The sequence below is a fragment of the Saccopteryx bilineata genome, chromosome 2 (assembly GCF_036850765.1).
Source record: "Saccopteryx bilineata isolate mSacBil1 chromosome 2, mSacBil1_pri_phased_curated, whole genome shotgun sequence".
Taxonomy (NCBI): Eukaryota; Metazoa; Chordata; class Mammalia; order Chiroptera; family Emballonuridae; genus Saccopteryx; species Saccopteryx bilineata.
In genome coordinates this window covers 312,726,646-312,749,740 of record NC_089491.1, presented here as the reverse complement: position 1 = coordinate 312,749,740, position 23,095 = coordinate 312,726,646, and the positions used below count along the sequence as shown (strand labels likewise).

Sequence of the window (23,095 nt, the reverse complement as noted above, 5' to 3'; positions counted from 1 at the left end):
AAACCAAATTTACCTCATGATCTCCATCGTTATCATCATCATCCTCCACTTCATCATCACTGTCAATCACAATGACATCATCTCCTTTGCCTTGCCCATCTTGGTATGAGGTTTGCTGATCTGACCGTGGAGCTCCACTGTCTGCTTGCAGAGTGAGAAGTCTCTTTACCATCTTCCATTGGAGCGTAATCTCCCTGGGTGGCTCCTTTAAAAATTAAAAAAATCATAAAAAGTCAAACATGCCTAAAACTATCAGTCATATACTAGAGACTTAAGTAAAGATTAAAGAATACTTATGGACTAACATTTTATTTTTCAACATGTAGTTTTCAAAATCAGAATTAATTGAAAAAAGTGAAAGAAGATAAACTTTTGGGTTTCTTGTCTTCCTATTGAAGAATTACACATCTCATTGAGGAAGAGTCCAATAAAAATGTGAGAAAAAAATATACAGATATACATGTGTCAAAACTACCAGTGTGATATTGTAGATTAGTGTTATCCAAGAGAAATATAACATGAGTCAAATGTAATTCACATATGCAATTTAAAATTTTCTAATAGTCACTTAAAAAGGTAAGACACAGGTGAAATCAATTTTAAAAACATACTTAATAGGGCCAGACCAGGCGGTGGCACAGTGGATAGAGCGTTGGACTGGGATGCAGAGGACCCAGGTTCGAGACCCTGAGGTCACCAGCTTGAGCGCGGGCTCATCTGGTTTGAGCAAAAGCTCACCAGCTTGGACCCAAGGTCACTGGCTCGAGCAAGGGGTTACTCAGTCTGCTGAAGGCCCATGGTCAAGGTACATATGAGAAAGCAATTAATAAACAACTAAGGTGTTGCAACACGCAACGAAAAACTAATGATTGATGCTTCTCATCTCTCCATTCCTGTCTGTCTGTCCCTGTCTATCCCTCTGTCTCTGTAAAAAATGAATAAATAACAACAAAAAATACTTAATAGAGCCAAAACATTACTGCAATATGTAATCAATGTAAAACTTAAGCAGATACTCTACATTTTAAAATTTGTAGTAAGTTTTCAAAATCCAATGTATCTTACACTTATCCCATATTTCAACTTCAAGAAAAGCCAACTGGTTAGGTGACAGTGCAGTAGCAGAGCAAAGTCAGAAATCCATGCCTTCACATGGTGTTGGGGCCAACTTGGACTTGGTGAACATGTTAAGGACACTACTCTTTTATGGATTCTTGCTGTATTGGCCAAGAGTTTGCTTAAAGGCTTTAATCACTGTAAAAAAAAATAGAAGACTAGATAAAGAAGATGTGGCACATATACACTATGGAATACTATTCAGCCATAAGAAATGATGACATCAGATCACTTACAACAAAATGATGGGATCTTGATAACATTATACGGAGTGAAATCAGTAAATCAGAAAAAAACAAGAACTGCAGGATTCCATACATTCGTGGGACATAAAAACGAGACTGAGGGCCCTGGCCGGTTGGCTCAGCGGTAGAGCGTCGGCCTAGCGTGCGGAGGACCCGGGTTTGATTCCCGGCCAGGGCACACAGGAGAAGCGCCCATTTGCTTCTCCACCCCTCCGCCGCGCTTTCCTCTCTGTCTCTCTCGTCCCCTCCCGCAGCCAAGGCTCCACTGGAGCAAAGATGGCCCGGGCGCTGGGGATGGCTCTGTGGCCTCTGCCCCAGGCGCTAGAGTGGCTCTGGTCGCAACATGGCGATGCCCAGGATGGGCAGAGCGTCGCCCCTGGTGGGCGTGCCGGGTGGATCCCGGTCGGGCGCATGCGGGAGTCTGTCTGACTGTCTCTCCCTATTTCCAGCTTCAGAAAAATGAAAAAAAAAAACAAAAAAAAAACGAGACTGAGAGACATGGACAAGAGTGTGGTGGTTACGGGGTGGGGGTGGGGTGGGTGGGGCGAAGGGAGGGAAGGAGGGAGAGGGGGAGGGGCAGAGGGAGGGGTACAAAGAAAACTAGATAGAAGGTGACGGAGGACAATCTATCTTTGGGTGATGGGTATGCAACAGAATTGAATGACAAGATAACCTGGACATGTTTTCTTTGAATATATGTACCCTGATTTATTGATGTTACCCCATTAAAATAAAAATTTATATATATAAAAAAAAAGAAATCCATGCCTTCAACAAAAGAATTTCACCCCAAATGAGAGGTAGTCTGGAAAATACCCTAAATAAGCTATTATTTCTGTCTTTTTACAAAGACACTTCTACCACCGCCCAAAACTCTATCCTAAACCTTCAAACCACATTAAAGATATGAAATATGAAAATAATTCTTTGTTTAATCTTTTTTTTTATTAATTTTAATGGGGTGACATTGGTAAATCAGGGTATATATGTTCAGAGAAAACATTTCCAGGTTATTCTGACATTTGATTATGATGCATTCCCATCGCCCAAAGTCCAATTGTCTTCCGTCACCTTCTAACTGGTTTTCTTTGTGCCCCTCCCTTCCCCCAACCCCCTTCCTCTCCTTCCCTTTTTGTTTAATCTATGTCCTCACAATTCCATTTTGTTAGCTGCTCAAATAAATTATAATTTTAACTTTAATATATTTTTTAATTAAAAAATGTTTAAAAGATTTTTCTACTGAGAGGAGGAAAATGAAATAGGGAAGGAGACAGGGAGAGAGAGGGAGGGAGAGAGAAAGAGAGAAGAGAATCAACTCGCTGTTCCACTTAGTTGTTCCATCAGTTGTGCATTCACTGGTTGCTTCCCGTATGTGCCCTGGCTGGGGATTGAAACCGTGACCTTGGAGCGCCAGGATGATGGTTTATCAATTGTGCCACCTGGCCAGGGCCTTAACTTTATTTTTTTATATTTATTATAAAAATTTTAATGTCTCCTTTTTAGTTATGCACTCAGAAAAATCTACTTTTTATACAAGCCAGGAACAATGTCTTGTGAATGAAATCATTCACAGAGATTATGGTTACCAAATGGGAAAAAAGAGTGAAGTCACGGTATAGTTAAAAATGTGCCTCGCCTGACCAGGAGGTGGCACAGTGGACAGAGCGTCCGACTGGGAAGCAGAAAGACCCAGGTTCAAGACCCCGAGGTCGCCAGCTTGAGCGTGGGCTCATCTGGTTTGAGCAAAGCTCATCAGCTTGGATTCAAGGTCACTGGTTTGAGCAAGGGGTGACTCGGTCGACTAAAGGCCAGTGGTCAAGGCACATATGAGAAATCAATCAATGAACAACTAAGGTGTTGCAATGAAAAACTGATGATTGATGCTTCTTACCTCTCTCCGTTCCTGTCTGTCTGTCCCTATCTATACCTCTCTCTGTCTGTGTAAAAAAAAAAAAGGGGGGGGGGCCTCAAAGTGACATACTTATTTCAAGAAAAGCAACACTTAGCAAGAACATCAGCTTCACTGTCAGAAATCAGAAAAATGAGCTGTTGTTATACATTCAGCAGACAGTACTAGAAGGCAGAATGAAAAGCCAAATGGCACTTTTGAGTCACAAGCAATTTGCGCAACGCAAGAAAAAACTGCAGTTTAGGATAATTTAAACAAACATGGCAATAAAATAGAAGTTCACATCTTATTATTTCAAAATTGTTCTTATGCTCTTTAGATGATACTCGCTGAAAGATACATGAAAAAAATGTCATTTACAGTGTTGTGTATTCACCCTACAGCTTGTTTACTGTTTTAAGCCAAGGAAAATTGGAAAAATAAACTTACAAAATTAATGCATCTCAGACACTAAAATTTATTTGTGATCTATGGTTACTTATGATTAGCTTAAGATAATTCCTTGATTTTTTTACAGATAAAATAATTTTAGAATAAAATGATCCTGAAAATTTATCCAGACAGAAAGTATTGTTTCAAGCTTAAGAGGACAATAGAAAACCAGATAGCCTGAGTTCCAATTCCAGCTTCAATGCTATGAGAAGACAGGAGTGTGAACTACCTGGGCATTGTATTTTCCATCTATGGAACAGGGTTGCTTTGAGGGTTAATTTAATTAATAAATGCATATTACTTAAAAATAACAGTTGGCTTACAGTAATGAGATGTGTTAACTACTAACATTACTGTATTATGAATTCTTAATTGCAGGGTAGAGGGATGGAAAGAAAGTAATTTGAGTATCTAAAATGTGACAAATACTACTTTAGGTATTTTACAATACTAAAAGTTATGTTAAATTATTCCAATAAATGAGGACCTTGAGGCTTAGAGAGACCTAACGATTTGCTTACATTCAGTCAGCTTCTAAGTGGTGAAGTCAGGAGTGGAATCTAGTGCTTTGTTACTTCAGAGTCTATGCATTTCCACTAGTGAGGTTGTCTCTACAGAGGCCTCAATGAGACTTTAAAAATGAAGTGTATAAATGCATTTTCTTTTATAAATTAATTTAATTCAGTAAGGGAAGCAGTACAAGACCACCAAACTGGGCACTCTCGGTTAACTCAAGACTCAACCAGCACGCATCCCTCCAAATAACTGAGTAGATGATTTTAACTCATAACAACTCTTAGCATGGAAAACCTGTGCTAAGTATAAATAAACTTTTCTTTCATAAAGTTTAGAAGGCATTATATTAATTAGGAATAAAAGAAAGCAGAAACTGCATTGGTAATTCTAATATTTCATTAAATATAAAAGCAGACAATTGAAAAAAAGTCCAAGTAATGATTCAATTGTCAAAGCTAATTTTGTTTATTAAAAACAACAATTTGTTTTTTAAAGATGTTTTTCTTACTTCCCCAATGGAATCTGAGAATCTTGGTTGTACACTTGAGTCTCTACTTCTCCATTAGTACTTTCTTCGCCATGACTCCTTCCCTGAATCACAAAATACAAGTGTGTTAGTCACATCAGTTCACGAATAAATAAAAAGTTCTCCTAATAAAATAAAACTCATCTGTAATTTTAAAAAACGTATACCAGAGCCTGCCCAGGTAGTGGCACAGTGGATAAAGCGTTGGACTGGGACACAGAGAACCCAGGTTCGAAACCCTGAAGTTGTTGGTTGAGTGCGGGCTCACCAGCTTGAGTGCGGGGTAGCTGGCTTGAGTGTGGGATCATAGACATGACTTAATGGTCGCTGGCTTGAGCAAGGGGTTACTCACTCTGCTGTAGCCACCCCCCCAGTCAACGCTCATATGAGAAAGCAGTCAAGCAACAACTAAGAAGCCGCAATGAAGAATTGATGCTTCTCATCTCTCTCCCTTCCTGTCTGTCCTATCTGTCCCTCTCTGTCTGTCTCTGTCACACAATGTACACCAGAAATGTTCATTTATATTTACTCATAAAATACAATTTCCTTCCTCTTCAGTAATACAAAATTAGGCTTATTAGCATTAATTAAATACAAAGTAATGAAATTAATTTAGTAGTTTCAATGTTTGATAGTGAAACAATTCACTACAATTTATCCTCAAAAAAAGAAAATAAGGGACTATAAATTTGGTAAATCTGAAAAAAGTAACAGTTTAAAATGTCCATGGGACTATAAACTTCTTTATTCTTTGAATAAAAAAAAAAGGGAATTCATTTTTAAAATTGAAATGGGAACTAATTTAATTAAAGATATGCAGAAGATATAAAGCACAGTTGGCACAACAATCCCTGAATTGTCAGGGGAAACTTTGTAGTAAGTTAAGAGTTTACTGGATTTGGGCCCTAAAGGCCCATTCACCTAGTAATGGTGTAACTGAATGAATACCTTAGCTGTACTGATAGAAGTATAAACAAACAGAAGGGCCTTTACACACCTCAGTTCCTACAGGTGTGACACTTTTCAATTTCTTTGGAAGAGGCATGTCCACAGTATCATCAGAGACCTGGTCTGACGCTTCCATGGTGCTATCCTCTTCCTCTTTCCATGTACGCTTCGGCAAAGAAGAACTTGGGGTAGCTGAAACTTTGAAATTACATAATTTAAATATTGAATTAAAATATAATAATTAACTCAATTTAGACAAACTTAATTTAAAAAACTAAACATGAAATAAAATGTCAGGAACACATCCATCGTCACACCTGGCAGAGAACAAATACAAAGAATCCTCCATATGCATTATATCCAGGAAACTACAATGCACAGGCCTACTCTCACTTTGTTCTAAAATTAATCCTACCCGTGCCAAATACTGCAGTGGAAGTAGAAGGCCGCTCAACTGGTGAACTCTGAACCTCCTCTACTCTGTTTGGAGACAGCTCTTGATTTGCAGGTTCAATCTGAGGATGACTCTGAGGATGACCCTGTGGAGTGGGTTGCACAAAAGCCACAGCCTGTGTTGCTGCTGAACAGTTAGTATAAGTTTAGGAACAGAAGGCTGGACGTTAGGACTAGTAGAACAGATCCACTTGTGCTTCTGGAACATGTTCCACAGGCCCTTCTGACTGCATAGCTAAAAAGTAATTATAATATTTAATATATTAAGTCTACTCCTACCAAAGCTGGGGTTATCTTCCCTAGTCTGTGTTATAGGTGACATTTACTGTGAATACACACACACACACACACACACACACACACACACATATCTTGCCCTACTATACAAAAACAAAGTGGGTAAAGGCAATGTATTTATACATTTTTGTATTGCCTATATGACTGATAAGGTAGTTAAATAAAATAAATATCTGAAAATGTTTTTGATCATTAAATTATATAAAACTACATAAAATAAATAAAATTTAGAGCTCAGAGTCATATGAGATTTTACTAAGCATCATTTTATTTTTAATTGACATAAAATGACTATTAAGTTTAAGTGGTAACATATCTGAAAATCATTGGACTGAATGTAGCTGAAATAAAATATTCTGTTCTTTTATAGCATGTGTGTGTGTGTATATGTGTGTATTACATACTCCTAAATGCTTGAATAATTTATTAAATTCTAACATTTGTTTAGATAAGAAGCCAAGGAAATTGTATTTAGCAGTTTTACTAAACACCTACCTATCTAGGGGTTGGATAAAAGAATCAAAATAATGAAAATTTTTTACCCTTCAGGAACTCACTCTAATGGAACAGAAAGGCATGTATTTAACGGAATTGCAGTTGCTGTAGTGAGCAAGCAAGCGACATGGGAGTAAAGTAGAGAAAGCAATTAAGAAATGAATTTCAATGAAAATGTGATGTTTTGGCTCAACCAGTGACTTAGTATTTCGTATCATCTTTCTTAGGCATTACAAGTAGAAATTTTGGTCCTTGAAAAACATGCCATATACTTATAGGGGTGAATTCCCCCCTTCTTTGGTTAAAAACACAATAAAGCAGAAAAGGAGGGAGGAAATTTACTACATTAACATGTCTCCTAGGAGATACCCATTTGAAAATATAACTGCCCACTTTTACTATCATGTCTGACTTTAGCTTCAGTGGAAGCTTCATTTATCCTTACTATTTTTTTCTTTTTCTTTTACAGAGACAGAGAGGGAGTCAGAGAGAGGGACAGATAGGGACAGACAGATAGGAGCAGAGAGAGATGAGAAGCATCAATCATTAGTTTTTCATTGCGACACCTTAGTTGTTCATTGATTGTTTTCTCATATGTGCTTTGATTGTGGGCCTTCAGCAGACCGAGTAACCCCTTGCTCGAGCCAGCGACCTTGGGTCCAAGCTGGTGAGCTATGCTCAAACCAGATGAGCCTGCGCTCAAGCTGGCGAACTCAGGGTCTTGAACCTGGGTCCTTTGCATCCCAGTCCGACACTCTATCCACTGCGCCACCGCCTGGTCAGGCCATTTATCCTTAAAGTTACTGTCATCCTCTCAGAATAAATCTAAGCAAGCAGCCAGTCCGCTCTTATCTATTATTTACTTACCTTCTTGTGACTCCACCTGTGTCGCGGGTATCACTGTAGCTGTTGGGGTGGTAGTAGGATTTGTAACAACTGCAGGTGTAAGCACTGGGCAGATACTGGCTCTGGGTGTGGACTTATTACCAGCCATGGCTGCAGCTGTCACTTTACTGGGAGTAGACACAACAAGGGTTGGCTTGACATTAGCTGTTGGTGGGTCTGATGTGCTGGCACTTAACAGAGAGGAAAACACAAGAATAACTGAGTTACTATAAATATCCTTTATGAAGTACACACACTGTATTAAAAGTAAAGCACAAGTATTTCCGGGAGTGTTCAACAAGTATGACCTACTATGCATTCAGACCTTACTAACTCTATTTTTCCTAACACTGCTTTGGGTAGACTTTTGGCAGATTAAAAAAAAAAGCAAGAGAGAGACACTAAGTCTAGTTCTATATTTTTTTGTTCACTAAATCTGTCAAAACTCTTATTGAAGAGGTTTGGAATTTAAGCATTAAGACCTGTGCAGGAAATACTCTGCAGGGGTGCATTCTGACAATGTGAAATGTTCTCAGCTGTTGTTCACTTTCCTAAGTCTCAGCCCAGCCTCTTATATGTATATTTTATTTTATTTTATTTATATTTTTCTGAAGCTGGAAACGGGGAGAGACAGTCAGACAGACTCCCGCATGCGCCTGACCAGGATCCACCCGGCACGCCCACCAGGGGGCGACGCTCTGCCCACCAGGGAGCGAATGCTCTGCCCCTCCGGGGCGTCGCTCTGTTGCGACCAGAGCCATTCTAGCACCTGGGGCAGAGGCCGAGGAGCCATCCCCAGCGCCCGGGCCATCTTTTGCTCCAGTGGAGCCTCGGCTGCGGGAGGGGAAGAGAGAGACAGAGAGGAAGGAGAGGGGGAGGGGTGGAGAAGCAGATGGGTGCTTCTCCTGGTGCCCTGGTCGGGAATCGAACCCAGGACTTCTGCACGCCAGGCTGACGCTCTACCACTGAGCCAACTGGCCAGGGCCCTCTTATACATATATTGCTCACAAATATTAGGGGATATTTTATTGCTTTATATTCCTTTTGAAATATCCCCTAATTTTTGTGAGCAGTATATTTGGAAAATTGACACAGTTAAATATCACCAAAAAGTACTTCCATCTGAGGATACAGTAAAGATACATATAAAGTACTAATTTTTTTTTTTTTAACAGGGACAGAGAGAGAGTCAGAGAGGGGGATAGATAGGGACAAACAGACAGGAACGGAGAGAGATGAGAAGCATCAATCATCAGTTTTTCATTGCATGTTGTAACACCTTAGTTGTTCATTGATTGATTTCTCATATGTGCCTTGACCGTGGGCCTTCAATAGACCGAGTAACCCCTTGCTCAAGCCAGCGACCTTGGGTCCAAGCTGGTGAGCTTTTGCTCAAACCAGATGAGCCTGCGCTCAAGCTGGCGACCTCAGGATCTCAAACCTGGGTTCTCTGCATTCCAGTCCGATGCTCTATCAACTGCACCACTGCCTGGTCAGGCTAAAGTACTAATTTTAAACTAAAAATAATATGATGCTATACAGTTCAATAGAGTTTCTTACAACACGACAGAAAAATTCTATTAGTAATATTAAGTGAGACCCTTGTAGAGACGTTCTAGTATTTCTAGCCATTAATAAGCATCTAAATACATATATATATATATATATATATATATATTTTTTTTTTTTTTTTTTTTTTTTTTTAACAGAGGCAGAGATAGACAGGGACAGACAGACAGGAACGGAGAGAGATGAGAAGCATCAATCATCAGTTTCTCGTTGCGCGTTGCGACTTCTTAGTTGTTCATTGATTGCTTTCCCACATGTGCCTTGACCGCGGGCCTTCAGCAGACCAAGTAACCCCCTGCTGGAGCCAGGGGCCTTGGGTCCAAGCTGGTGAGCTCTTTGCTCAAGCCAGATGAGCCCGTGCTCAAGCTGGCGACCTCGACCTCGGGGTCTCGAACCTGGGTCCTTCTGCATCCCAGTCCGATGCTCTATCCACTGCGCCACCACCTGGTCAGGCCATACTTTTATATTTTGTGGCAGAAACAAGTCACTTGCATTCTCTAATTTCTTCTCTAACTTTCCTATTTTTTCAAGCATTTCTTCTTCCATTTGATCTTTAGATTCCTTTATTTGCTAAAACATTTTAAAAGGCAATATTTAAACATATAGTTAAAATGCTAGAGCTTATAAAATGTAACCGAATAGTCATTTTTCTCTCCATCAAACAATATTAAATTCTAGAAAGGCTGTGGTTGACAGTTATTATCCCCTAAAGCTCTTGCTCTACTTCTGTACCACTCACAAAAATTAGGAAATATTTTATAGCTTCATATTATTTTGAAATATCCCCTACTTTTTGTGAGCAGTATAATTCCTGAAATGTCCTGGCCTGGTGCATCTATTTTTCCTTTTGATGTCTCCTATCCACGAGAAAAATGAGGGAACTCAAATTGTAAAAAAGTGCCTCTAAGTATCTCTGGTTTTAATCTGATCTTTAGTATAGAACATTGAAAATAAATGAAAAAGGTCATACATAAATAACTTGCATTTCAGAATAAAAAGAATATAAGGGAATCATAGATGTTAAAATATACTATTTATAATTTAAACGTGAGGTTTACTCATGGAGTAAGAGAGTACCCAAACTATATGTAAACCCATATGTACCCATCAAACTACGTATTTTAAAAATGGAAGAAAAACTTTCCAATAGAAATCAGATGATAGACACATAAGGTTATCAGCTAAATGAAACAGAAAATAATAACTATATTTTAAAATATAGTATTTGCTGAAAATATAATTTAAAATATCTTAATCCTGAATTTTTCTTATATGCCAGTTTGTATCACTAATAAAGGTAATCTAACTTCTAAATCCAACATCTACACAAAGGTAAAGAAAAAAACACCTTTTATCTAAAAATAAAGTAATATTTGCATAAATGAAAAGTTACCTTCTCTAGCTTCTTTCAAAAGTTTCTGTAGTTCATCCACTGCTCAGGTTAGTTCATTGCTCTTTGCCTCAGAGTCCTCAGCAGCACTCTAAGATTTAATGTTAAAATGTTAACCAAAACAATCAATAACGTAACATTAGGACGTTAAAATGTGTGGTAGGGTACCTACCTTGTATAAGTTAGAGAGTTTTATATGAGCATTTAACTCACTGTGAAATTTCTCTTCCATACTGGGCTGCTGTTCCTTTGCCTGAAAAAAAAAAAACACTAATTAATTAAAGCAGACACATCTGAAATGAATTTAGAATCCTTATCAAAAAACAAAATAAATATATATATATAGGTTTGTGCTAAAACACTAGGTTAAAAATCAGTTTTCATGATACAGATGAATTACTATAAGGATAAAATAATATTTTTATCTAAAAATGGAATACTTAAAAATAACAAAATTAGCCTGACCAGGCGGTGGCGCAGTGGATAGAGCATCGGACTGGGATGCAGAGGACCCAGGTTCGAGACCCCAAGGTCGCCGGCTTGAGCGTGGGCTCATCTGGTTTGAGCAAAAGCCTACCAGCTTGAACCCAAGGTTGCTGGGTCCAACAAGGGGTTACTTGGTCTGCTGAAGGCCCACGGTCAAGGCACATATGAGAAAGCAATCAATGAACAACTAAGGTGTTGCAACATGCAATGAAAAACTAATGATTGATGCTTCTCATCTCTCTGTTCCTGTCTGTCTGTCCCTGTCTATCCCTCGCTCTGACTCACTCTCTGTCTCTGTAATAAATAAATAAAAAATAAAAAAAGACTTAAAAATAACAAAATTAATGACACTCATTTTTATACATTACTTTGGATATAGCATATAATTGTTATATTTGATTAGGTTAAGTGTCCTATTTTATGGTGCTAGGAACAGTTTAAAACAAAATAATTTTATAATGTTTCTTTTTTTATTTAATTAATTGTGTTTACATAGATTCTATTATAATAAGTTTCATAAATTCTTTAATATTTTTGTAAAAGAGACATTTTAAAGTGGTCACTACACCTCTTTCAGTTTGGTCAATAGATCTTATACATAGTTTTGAAGATTCTCATTTGATGTTTTCAAGCTGTTCATTTGTTTTTCCATACTAGTAATCTAGAAACAAAAATGAGAATGGGGGGGGGGAAGAATGTGATATTAACTAAAATTAGTTCGATATGACATTTAGCTGCCAAATAAGCACAAAATAATTCCCTACATCCTAAAAAGACATTATATATTAAATATAGATACTTGAGAAAATGAAAAATACTAGCTCATGAAACATGTTTAGATTTAGGTTACAAAACCGTACCACTACTTAAATATGTCTTAGGAAAGACATATCTTAAGAGAGTAATAGTATCAACATTCAAAGAATATCATAAATTATATTTAAAAGTAATTGGTTAATTTCCCAGGTCAAATGTTTATGAGTTCTGTCTTCCACGTTTGACCCTTAATCCTACAATACATTTACTTTTGTACACCACTGAATAAATGTTTAATAAACTAGCATATAAATTCAAACCAAAACAAAGATACAATATTAATAACATACCTCCTCTTTTTTGTTTTCAAGATTACATTTAAGCTCTAGAATTTCATTTCCTTTTTCTCTGCCAAGAGCCAGAAGTTCATCAGTTTTGGTTTTTAACTCTGTATTTAGCCACGTGTGCTGATTATGTAACAATTCCTTTTCTTATTCTCGATGCTAAAGAAATACAAAAAAATAACTATGATAGTAAAAGACATGGTTATTTAAAAGATTTTATCTGTAGCCAAGGAACACAAGGAGATTTTTACCTTACAAGAGGAATAAGTACCTGCAAGAATTCTTAACAGAAAACAATCAGGTAAGAACAAGAAACTTAAATATCACAGAAGCAAAAGTGTTCGACTGAAATTGTTAAATGCTTATTCCCTGACATTAAAAAACAAGACATAGCTTTAACTACTTCTTCTATAACTTGCCTAAATTTTTTTTTCCTTTTTATGTTTTTCTGAAGCTGGAAACGGGGAGAGACAGACAGACTCCCGCATGCGCCCAACCGGGATCCACCCAGTATGCCCACCAGGGGGCAATGCTCTGCCCATCCGGGGCATAGCTCTGAACGCAACCAGAGACATTCTAGCGCCTGAGCCATCCTCAGTGCCCAGGCCAATCTTGCTCCAATGGAACCTTGGTTGCAGGAGGGGAAGAGAGAGACAGAGAGGAAGGAGAGGGGGAGGGGTGGAGAAGCAGATGGACGCTTCTCCTGTGTGCCCTGGCCAGGAATCGAACCTGGGACTCCCGCACACCAGGCCAACGCTCTACCACTGAGCCAACCGGCCAGGGCCTTGCCTAAATTTAATGTAGGTTAATTTTAAGCAAAAATTGTATTTTGTGCATTTGGAATTATTTGTTACTTGCCTTAACAGAAACATTAGAAGCTTCAAGTTCATCCAATTTTAACTAAAGATTTTTGCATTGCTTTCTTTTAAGTTTTTCATTTAGATGTTTAACATTCTCTAGCAAGGTCAGAAAAGAATTTGAAAATGATAACTAATTATTATATGGAGGAAAACAAACATCAAAAATACCTATCTAGGAATATAAACATTTAATATTAAGTAAGTAGTTCTCAACTCCTCTATTTTAATTTCTTTCTGCCATAATAAATTTAATTTTAATAAATAGATGATTCCAGCACCCAACCAAACATTTAAGTTATACTGGTTACTTTATTTTAAATGCAGTATCTTAAGCTAAATACAAAAAAATTAACATTAATTTTTCTCATATATAACCAAAGATTAATTAAAATTTCACAAATAGCTATTTGTTAAGTTAAAAAAATAATGATACAGCCTAACCAGGCGGTGGCGCAGTGGATAGAGCATCGGACTGGGATGCGGAGGACTCAGGTTCAAGACCCCAAGGTCGCCAGCTTGAGCAGGGGCTCATCTGGTTTGAGCAAAAGCTCACCAGCTTGGACCCAAGGTCGCTGGCTCGAGCAAGGGCCTTGGTCTGCTGAAGGCCCACAGTCAAGGCACATATGAGAAAGCAATCAATGAACAACTAAGGTGTCGCAACAAAAAACGGATGAATGATTGATGCTTCTCATCTCTCTCCGTTCCTGCCTGTCTATCCCTCTCTCTGACTCTCTCTCTGTCTCTGTAAAAAAAATAAAATAAAAAAAATAACGATACATATTAAGACTTTCTAGTCAAAACTATCAGAATACATGTTTACTTTTTTTACATTCCCTGCATCAAAGTTTTTATGGACAAATTCCTTTAATTTTACTCAACTACAGCTGATCAGCATCAACAAATACTTTGAAGTAACTTTTTTCTAAGACTAGAAAAGTCTAATTAAATATTATATAGCAACATAAATATTTGAAAATTCTTCAACAGAAATAAAACTTTTCAAAACTGTTATGAAAAGTAACCAAAGGGAACTTGATACCATTAAACTGCATAAAAGTCATGTTCACCGAATGTATCAACTGTATTATATACTATAGTCTGTTTATATATTTTATATTCCTGCTTCCTAACTACTTCAGCATATTTTTAAGACCTATGGGCTTTAAAGCCTGTAAGAACCTCCTCTTAAGTTCTTATATTGAATGCTTGTGGACACTCATACCAGCAAAAGTAAATGTATGAAATAAAGGAGTTCAGTCTCTATAAATGAACATTAAACTGCTTACAATTTGATATTACAATTAATATTGTATTAAGTATCTTTGGATGTAAATCTTGGTCCAAATTACTTCCTGGAGATGTTTTTCATTTGTGTACTTGTCTAAACACTTATTTAAATACTTGTTAATGATCTAAAAATAAGTAAGTGGGAGAAACAATAGGCTATCACCCTGAACTCTATTCTGAGCTATGATGAATAAACAACGACATGGATGATTAATTCCTAGCACCAACAGAAAAGAGTAGTGTTAGAGGCTAAACCACTTCTTCATACCTGTTAAATATTCAAGTTCTTAAGATAGTCTCTCATTGGTTCTATTTAAGTCTCTTTTCTCAGCTTCTAATTCTTCTTTTGTTCTTGTAAATTGTCTCTGTCATACAAAGCATAATACATAAATAAATTTAAAAAATCAAGCTCATCAATCAATCAATACAGGAACCTGAATATGGAATTGTCAATTTAGATAATGTTAGATGCAGTTTAAAATAGTTGATTTTTTGCCTGACTAGGCGGTGGTGCAGTGGATAGAGCGTCGGATTGGGATGCAAAGGACCCAGGTTCCAAACCCCGCGGTCGTCAGCTTGAGCATGGGCTCATCTGGTTTAGGCAAGGCTCACCAACTTGAGCCCAAGGTCGCTGGCTCGAGCAAGGGGTAACTGGGTCTGCTGTAGCCCCCCATCAAGGCACATATGGGAAGGCAAGCAATGAACAACTAAGGTGCCGCAAGGAAGAACTGATGCTTCTCATCTCTCTCTCCCCTTCTTGTCTGTCCCTATCTGTCCCTCTGTCTCTGTCACAAAAATAAATGAATAAATATAAATAAAATAAAATAAAATAGTTGGGTTTTTCTCATATAACTCATACAGCAAAAAGTTGAAAATTACCTATACTTTTAACATTTCTGTTCGTTTTGGATTTTTAAAAATTATTTTTCTTAGCTCATGAAAAAAATCACATCACTCTCACTTGAAAGTGTCCTTACATGGAAACAACCAAAAAGCCCGTCAATAGATGACTGGATAAAGAAGATGTGGCAATATACACTATGGAATACTACTCAGCCATAAGAAATGATGACATCGATCATTTACAGCAAAATGGTGGGATCTTGATAACATGATACGAAGCGAAATAAGTAAATCAGAAAAAACCAGGAACTGCATTATTCCATACGTAGGTGGGACATAAAAGTGAAACTAAGAGACATTGATAAGAGTGTGGTGGTTGGGGGGGGAGGGGGAGGAAGAGGGAAAGGGGGAGGTGGAGGGGCACAAAGAAAACTAGATAGAAGGTGACAGAGGACAATCTGACTCTGGGTGATGGGTATGCAACATAATTGAACGACAAGATAACCTGGACTTGTTATCTTTGAATATATGTATCCTGATTTATTGATGTCGCCCCATTAAAAAAATAAAATTATTAAAAAAAAAAAAAGTGTCCTTAAATATGCCTTTGTCAGACATTTATTTTACTTTTAGTTTTTTGCTCTCAATACATTTATACCGTGGTTCAAATTATTTCTCAAGAAAGATCCTTAGAAAAGGAATTACCTAAAACCCTTAATGTATTTAGTCAAATACCTTTGCAGCAAGACAAAGGCAATTAATATGCGTGAGTCATAAGTAGCAATTTCAAGCCACTCATGTGAAAGGTAAAGACTGTTCTTAAAAAGAGAGAAATTTATGCCTGACCAGGCAGTGGCGTAGTGGATAGAGCATTGGACTGGGATGTGGAGGACCCAGGTTCGAGACCCCGAGGTCACCAGCTTGAGCGTGGGCTCATCTGGTTTGAGCAAAGCTCACCAGCTTGAGCCCAAAGTCGCTGGCTCAAGCAAGGGATCACTCTGTCTGCTGTAGCCCCACAGTCAAGGCACATATGAGAAAGCAATCAATGAACAACTAAGGAGCCGCAACAAAGAATTGATGTTTCTCATCTCTCTCCCTTCCTGTCTGTCTGTCCCTATCGGTCCCCCTCTCTGACTCTGTCTCTGTCATGAAAAATAAAAAAGAGAAATTAAAAAAAAAATAAAAGAAATTACTGTTAACATGGAGAAGTAAAAAAATTCTAACAGATCAAGTCTATTAGTCTTTCCCATGAAAAGTTTCTTTTACATAGCACGTACCTTTCAACCTCAAATCTAATGCAAAATTTAAAAAGTGATGGGAAGAGTCTAAAGTTCTATCTGGGTGAAGAATCACTGGGTATGATCACTTTATTAGACAAACTAGTCAATAATCTTTATAATCACATTCAATCTGTTATTCATATCACTACTCTAAGGAAATAATTTCTAATGTGATTCATCCATATCCCCAACTATATCACGATACCTAAAATAATGCCTAGGTGATCGTAAGCATTAAATAGATAATTTCCAAGAGAAAGCAAGGATGGAAGGCAGGCAGATAAATGGATGAGCGGATAGATGAATCTAAGAACTTCATCTTATATCTAATTCTATGGCACTGTACTTAACAATGATAATTCTTAAAAATCACAACTTAAGAGCTTCAGAGCTAAAAGGTTTTTTTAAAATTTCAAGTACCAATATATTCTAATGAGTAAAAGTAATGTCCGATCTATCAATAAAAATATCACATAGCCTGACCGGGCGGTGGCGCAGTGGATAAGAGCGTCAGACTGGGATACGGAAGACCCAGGTTCGAGGCCCTGAGGTCGCCAGCTTGAGCGAGGGCTCATCTGGTTTGAGCAAAAGCTCACCAGCTTGAGCCCAACGTCACTGGCTTGAGCAAGGGATTACTCGGTCTGCTGAAGGCCCGCGGTCAAGGCATGTATGAGAAGGCAATCAATGAATAACTAAGGTGTTGCAATGCGCAACAAAAAACTAAGGATTGATGCTTCACATCTCTCCATTCTTGTCTGTCTGTCCCTGTCTATCCCTCTCTCTGACTCTCTCTCTTTGTAAAAAAAAAAAAAATCACATAAAGAGCCAATTTAAAAATTTATGTATATATGATTTTATTGGTGGCTTCTTGTATAGAACATCTGTTTCATCTTCTCGTTGCCTAAATAACTAATAAACAAAATCAGGATTAAAAAAAAAACTTGCTCCAGTACATGTTTACAATTAGTTTTTTTTGAAATGAGTGACATTTACCTGAATGGCAATACGTATTGCAATCCTGAGCAAATTCAAGCTCTTTGTTTTTCTCATTTAGTGCCTTCAGTTGACTATCTGAATAAAAGAAATACTATGGTCATACACACAAAGGCTTACAACTTGCAATAACAAGTTTAAATATACACTTTAAAATTAAGACTGAGCCTTAGAAAGGCTGAGTTATACACTATATTCTAAATTTAAAGATACATCTAAAATTTACTATATTTTTAGATCAAATTTTAAAATATGCTATCCTAACTCCAAAACTGCCTTGGTGATCATTCTAGCCAACATTTATAGGAAAAGCATACACAATGACCAATTTCTCTATTTTTAATGACATCTTCTAAGTCAATCATAAAACCAGTGAATTATAAGAAAACTGGATAAAAAATATTAAGAAAGTAACATTTAAACTACATATACAGAATAAATCACACTAATAGATACTGTAATTATCAATATAATTCAGCTTAGTTATCACTCTAAACCAGGGGTAGTCAACCTTTTTATACCTACCACCCACTTTGGTATCTCTGTTAGTAGTAAAATTTTCTAACTGCCCACTGGTTCCACAGTAATGGTGATTTATAAAGTAGGGAAGTAACTTTACTTTATAAAATTTATAAAGCAGAATTATAGCAAGTTAAAGCATATAATAATAATTATTTACCAAGTACTTTATGTCGGATTTTCGCTAAGTTTGGCAGAATAAAACTTGATGAAACAACTTACTATAGTTAAATCTATCTTTTTATTTATACTTTGGTTGCTCCACTACCGCCCGCCATGAAAGCTGGAATGGCCACTAGTGGGCAGTAGGGACCAGGTTGACTACCACTGCTCTAAACAGTCTTTAACATGGAAGAAGACTATGTATGCTTGATACTGAATTATCAATCCCACAACGTCCACTTATAGTGGGCTATCTCTTCTTATAGTTTCTCTTCTAAACACATAACTGTAATTGGGAAAGTGTACTTTCTGAAGCTTCTTCCCAATCACTCATCTATATCATGTGTGAGTGATTTAATGAGCAAATACATTATTACTACTTCTAGATTTAAGTTCTATTTAAACAATTGGTTAATTAAGAAAAAAAATGCTGCTAAACTTGTCTAAATCTTCTATTCTGCTTTAAGGTTATTCGCTGCTGTCCAAATTTACAGATGCAGAACGATAAACTAAAAAAATACAAATGTAATTGTACAGCTCAGACGTTCGTGTAGGTTTATCCTCATCTTCCCCTCCCTCTCCCTTTTTCCAGATCTCACACAAGCAGCTGTAATCAGCCACTTTCCTGAAATTCTTTAGCATCATTAATGTACAGACCTTTTTATTATGCCAAGACAGAACGATGTATAGATTATAAATTAGATTTAGCTACTCAATAAATTTTATGCCCTCATTAAACATGTATCCATACCGTATCATCATATGTATGCCATGTTTTAAAAATGAGTTTGCCAAAATCAGTTGGAAAAACATTATGACCCAAATAACCAATGGACATAACCTGGTTAAGAAAGAAAGTTGAAGTTTTAACCATTCTCATTATTAGCTTCCTGAGTTCCCAAATTAAAATTCAGCTATATCTAGCAATCAGTATTATGCCCCTACTCTGCACAGGTCTTTTCTGGCATTTGCTTTCTTCTATTGCAGACAAAGCAAGTAATATACATCATCCTCCCTACAAACATCAAGATCTTTATCTAAGAGCTTGTGAACCTTCTAGAACTTAATGATGTAAGAAAACTAATTAAGAAGGAAATTACCGCCTGACCAGGCGGTGGCGCAGTGGATAGTTTTTGGCTGAGAGAGCCATGAACGCCACATATTTTAAAATGTAATTCCATGAGAGCCATACAACAACCTGTGTACGTTATGCATTATCCAATAGAAATTTGATGTTGTCCCAGAGGACAGCTGTGATTGGCTCCAGCCACCCACAACCATGAACATGAGCGGTAGGAAATGAATAGATTGTAATACATGAGAACGTTTTATATTTTTAACATTATTTTTTTTATTAAAGATTTGTCTGCGAGCCAGATGCAGCCATCAAAAGAGCCACATCTGGCTTGTGAGCCATAGGTTTCCGACCCCTGGGATAGAGCGTCGGACTGGGATGCAGAGGACCCAGGTTCAAGACCCCGAGGTTGCCAGCTTGAGCACGGGCTCATCTGGTTTAAGCAAAAGCTCACAAACTTGGACCCAAGGTTGCTGGCTCCAGCAAGGGGGTTACTTGGTCTGCTGAAGGCTCGTGGTCAAGGCACATATGAGAAAGCAATCAATGAACAACTAAGGTGTTGCAATGCGCAATGAAAAACTAATGATTGATGCTTCTCATCTCTCTGTCTGTCTGTCCCTGTCTATCCCTCTCTCCGGCTCGCTCTCTGTCTCTGTAAAAAAAAAAAAAAGAAAAAAAGGAAATTACCTAATCATCTTTCACCTGAACTAGGATTATGTAGAAAATATCCTGAGATTAATAAATATTTTATATTTATAAAAATTATAACAGAGTTAAAACATAAATATAAAGGAACTAATAGGTTTTTCAACAATATAAAAATAATTAAGACACTCTCTTTACCTTTTCAGTTGCATAATTGCTTTCATTTTTTCTGGGTTCTCTGTTCTGTTCCATTGATCTATATGCCTATTCTTATGCCAGTACCAGGCTGTTTTGAGTACAATGGCCTTGTAGTATAACTTGATATCAGGAAGTGTGATACCTCCCACTTTATTCTTCTTTTTTAAGATTGCTGAGGCTATTCGTGTTCTCTTTTGGTTCCATATAAATTTTTGGAATATGTGGTCTATATCTTTGAAGTATGTCATTGGTATTTTAATTGGTATTGCATTGAATTTATAGATTGCTTTGGGTAATATAGACATTTTAATGATGTTTATTCTTCCTAGCTTTCATTTTTTCAAAATGTGTTCCAATGTATATTTTATCTATACAGCTGTGTATGTAGATGGACATGTTGTTCTAGCCATTTTATAAACAAGTCAGGCACTGTTATGAGTTACATGCAAAAGAGCTTTTAAATAGCACTCAGAATTAAAACCCAGGCTTTCTGACCATTAAACCCTATGTTCTTTTACAGTCTTTACTACAGAATGAGAAAACCAAAATATTACAATAAATGAAAACGACACTTAGTCAACAATTTCATATAGAGTAATAAATGTTTCCAAAGCAAGCAAAGATGTCTGAAGATCTCAATACTCCATGAAAATTATACAGATGCAATTAAAATACTCACTGAGCTTCTCTAGCTCAAGCTGCAAGCTTTGGCACTCTCAGGTTTTGTTCACAAGTCTCTCCCAAGTGTGGGACAGCTCTTTTCTATCTCAAAGTACTGTTGTTCTACAGAAGAGCAGAAAAGAAAATAACATCAAACACACATGTACACACAGTTTCCATAATGCTACTTATTTTCAATAAGCTTGATTTTTAAATTTAAGACATAGTATTGGAACTGCTCTCTAGGTAATAATTTGAATAAAGGTAAATACATCAAGCACTGAATATGACTTTAATATTTCCAACTAACTTACAAATACAGGCCAAAAGAAAACAAGGCCTCAAGGGGATTTTACAAATTGCTTGTTTATCCCACCAGATCACCAACTTCTTCAAGGCAGTCAACATGTCTTATCTTAGCATTTTCCCCCCACACATCAGTAGATTTATCTGAATAAAGCATCCAAAAAGCTTTATTAAATGGAGAAAAAAATTACTTAGATTAAAAACTGCTTTACTTTAAAAGGCTCATATTAAAATAGCCAAAATAATACCTAAAAGTATAAAATTATTAAGTTTATGTAAAAAAAAAAGTGTTACCTTAGCACAGGAAAGGACCTGAGTATGTGCTGCTCACACAGTATTGGGTGCATCCAAGACACCCAATATTTATTGTGCCCATTAATGAATACAATGCAGTGTACTAGCTTCTCTTTTGGGACTCAGGACATTAATATTCAACATCAATTCTGCTTGATGATTCCATTTTCTGAAGTAAAAATTTATTCGGAATTTTCAATCAACTGAGTAAAACTCAGTACCAATCACCCCAAACAACTGGTAAAGCCAAAACACACAACAGGGAGTTCCAGGGGTCGTCAAACTTTTTATAAAAACCGCCCACTTTTGCAGTGCTGGTAGACCTGGTCCCTACCGCCCACTAGTGGGCGTTCCAGCTTTCATGATGGGCCAATCGCGGCTGTTTGGTTCCACGGTAGGGACCAGGTTGACCAGCACTGCAAAAGTGGGCGGTTTTCATAAAAAGTTTGACGACCCCTGACAGACGTTATCTCGGTAACTTTCTCTTTGAGCAGGGGTCCGCAAACTTTTTACACAGGGGGCCAGTTCACTGTCTCTCAGACGTTGGAGGGCTGGACTATAAAAAAAACTATGAACAAATCCCTATGCACACTGCACATATCTTATTTTAAAGTAAAAAAACAAACAAAACGAAAGTAGTACTGTACGTGAGCGACGCCACACTTCGCTGCATCGCCACATACAGTACTCCAGGAGCATGCGCATCCTGTGCTCCTCTCACTGACCACCAATGAAAGAGGTGCCCTTTCCGGAAGTGCGGCGGGGCCAGATAAATAGCCTCAGGGGGCCGCATGCGGCCCCCGGGCAGTAGTTTGGGGACCCCTGTCTTTGAGGGTCTACCACAGGTATTAACAGTAGGTCTTAACATATTTCATATCAAACTCCAACTTTCAGAGATAAGTCCGATATATTAAACGTATTTACTGGACGTTCACTTCTCTGCCAACGCTGTCCTAGGCACCTACTCATTTCTGGGAATATCCAGCTCGTTACCAGACCAGGACACACTCAAACATCAGTTCATGAAGCAGTCAATTGGACAAAGGCCTCTGCATCCAAGTGCCCGGCAAACAGAGCGGAAACCACTACTATTTTACGTGAAACTTACAGACGGGATTATAGGCTTAGACAGGGGTTGCAGACTCTTTTTATTCCAGTGGAAATAGACCCAAATCGTCACAACTTGTTATATGATGTACCCTACTTACAAAGAAAACAGACCTACATGTGGATGCAGATTTACAAAAACAAACAAAAGGCTCCTTCCATCAAATTGAGAGAAGTAGGTAAGACAGGGCCTCGGGGACCCTGGACACAGAGGAGGCGATGCTCCCAGGGAAGTCAGACCCAGAGGGAGCCTGTATGGACGGGAAGAGCGTCGTACTCAGCGCTCTCCACCTTAAAGTTCTCTGGCCGCCCGCTCCAGGACTAGCTGCAGCACCACTGCCATGTGGATCGGGCTAGAGAGCGCAGCGGCAGCGACCGACGAAGCAGAAACGGAGAAAAGCGAAAACCAGAAGGACGCAGAAACTTCGGGGGCCACCTCCGCGGCAGCCTCGCTCCCTGGCTCGCGCGCGCCTGCCTGCGGGAGACTGCCCCGGCGAGC

The 23,095-nt window shown here is 37.9% G+C and overlaps 1 long non-coding RNA gene across 1 annotated transcript in view; it reads right to left on the bottom strand.

The window, feature by feature from the left end:
* Nucleotides 1–22,959, bottom strand: part of LOC136326215 (uncharacterized) — a 34,876-nt gene extending 11,917 nt beyond the window's left edge. Inside the window, exons 1-12 of the long non-coding RNA XR_010729413.1 lie at nt 22,888–22,959; nt 20,909–21,012; nt 17,631–17,708; nt 14,783–14,879; nt 12,374–12,526; nt 11,836–11,928; nt 10,954–11,034; nt 10,785–10,872; nt 7,805–8,013; nt 5,742–5,890; nt 4,727–4,809; nt 14–205 (exon numbers count right to left, since the gene is read on the bottom strand). This is a non-coding gene — a long non-coding RNA (uncharacterized lncRNA). The remainder of the gene's footprint in view (nt 1–13; nt 206–4,726; nt 4,810–5,741; nt 5,891–7,804; nt 8,014–10,784; nt 10,873–10,953; nt 11,035–11,835; nt 11,929–12,373; nt 12,527–14,782; nt 14,880–17,630; nt 17,709–20,908; nt 21,013–22,887) is intronic.
* Between the last annotated feature and the right edge of the window lie 136 nt (nt 22,960–23,095).